The 1,781-nt window shown below is 41.0% G+C and overlaps 1 pseudogene; it reads right to left on the reverse strand.

Annotated features, from left to right (window-relative positions):
- Positions 1-685: 685 nt before the first annotated feature.
- Positions 686-1,024, reverse strand: LOC127209133 (60S ribosomal protein L35-like; annotated as a pseudogene).
- Positions 1,025-1,781: the final 757 nt, after the last annotated feature.

Consider the following 1,781-nt stretch of genomic DNA (forward strand, 5'->3'; position numbering starts at 1 on the left):
GGATCTCTCTCTCTCTCTCTCTCTCTCTCTCTCTCTCTCTCTCTCTCTCTCTCTTTCTCCCGTGTGTGTGCGCGCACGCGTGTGTGTCTGTATGTGTGTGTGTGTGTGTGTGTGTGTGTGTGTGCTCTTTATGCTCCTTGTACATTACAGGAATCTTCTTCTTTAGGTTAGAGAAATTTTCTTCTGTTATTTTTATGTAAAATATTTTCTGTGCCTTCTCTTCCATCCTTTATTCTCTATTACTATTATTTTTACACTTGGTCTTTTTACAGTGTCTCAGATTTCCTGCGTGTTTTCTTCCAGAATGTTTTTTAAAGATTTAACATTTTATTTGACCAAGGTATCCATTTCTTCTACTGTGTCTGCAGTGCTTGGCATTCTGTCTTCCATCTTTTGTATTCTGTTCATGAGGCTTGCCTCTGAGATTCCTGTTTGAGTTCCTAAATTTTTCACTTTCATATTTTACTCAGTTTGGGTTTTTTTTTTATTATTGATTATATTACCACTTTCAGGTCTAGAACATTTTTATTTATTTTCTTCCACTGTGTGTGTTTTTATAGATTGTCATTAGGGGGTTTATTTATTTCCTCTTTAAGGATCTCTGTCTTATTTATAAAATATATTCTGACATCCTTTTTATTTTTATTTTTGTCATCCTGCCTTGCACTTTATTGTCGTTGCCACCTCAGGCCTTGACTGCATGCTTGTGCATCAGGTACAGCTGCTCTTTCTGCTGCTGCTTCTTGGTCTTCAGCTTCTCCTTGAGCTTGGTGAGCTGGCAGCACAGCACTCTGGTCTTTTTAGGCCACAGGTCCAGAGGCTTGCACTTCTTTCCCTTGTACAATTTCCTGAGGTTTTAGTTTTGAGTCTGATTAATGACAGTGAGGACACAGGAGATGGGTTTGTGGATGATTAATACTTTGATGATCTGCAGCTGAGACAGCTCCACCTTTAGATCATCCAATTGTGTCAGCAGCTTCTTCTTTTTCCTGCCTCACAGGTCCTGAGCTGTAATCTTGGCCATGGCTGCATTGCTCACCACTGAGGCTGCCTGGGTAGAGAGAAAGGGCTAGCGTCTTTGTATTACACTCCAACTATGTTGCAATTCTCAGAGCCTACCTTGGTAGCACCTATAGGTTCTAGTATAAACACATTTTTCTGGCTGTATTGATTGTGGTTTCACTCTGGTGTCCAGGCATCTGGGTTTGGGATTATTGTAATTCTTTTTTCTTGTGTGGGTGTTTTGTTCCTTGTTTTCTGTTTCCTTTCTTGTTTAGGAAGATGTGGTGGCTGGGCTTGCCTGGTAGAAAATTCTTTTGGGATCCTGTTAGTGTAGTCTCTGGGAGTTGGAGGTTAAATGTGTTCTGGTATTGGGAGAAGGCATGTAGGAATGAGGATGGACAGACAGGAGCTAGTCAAAGGCATTCATCCACAGGAAGGAGGAAAATATGTGTCCAACCAAGATCTGAAGTGTCCTCTAGAGACATGGGGAAACTTCTCTGGTGAAGTAGGAAAAGGCTGAAAGTGAAGAAGACAGTTATGCTGTTTCAGTCACATATAAAAGATTAGAAACTAAAATATTAAAAGAAAAATCCTTCCTAAGATTTTAGTCTTGCGGGGGGGGGAGTCTCCAAGATAGCGGCAAGCAGTGTGGACCATGTTTAGAAGCTCCGATAAAGGATTCAAGGAATTGGCTGGAATTCTTAACCAGGAACACCAAGCTCCCCACCCCACTATAGCAGGAGTACTCCACAGTTTGAAAGGAACAAAATACAGAAAAC

The sequence above is a fragment of the Acomys russatus genome, chromosome 26 (genome assembly GCF_903995435.1).
Source record: "Acomys russatus chromosome 26, mAcoRus1.1, whole genome shotgun sequence".
In the NCBI taxonomy this organism is placed as follows: domain Eukaryota; kingdom Metazoa; phylum Chordata; class Mammalia; order Rodentia; family Muridae; genus Acomys; species Acomys russatus.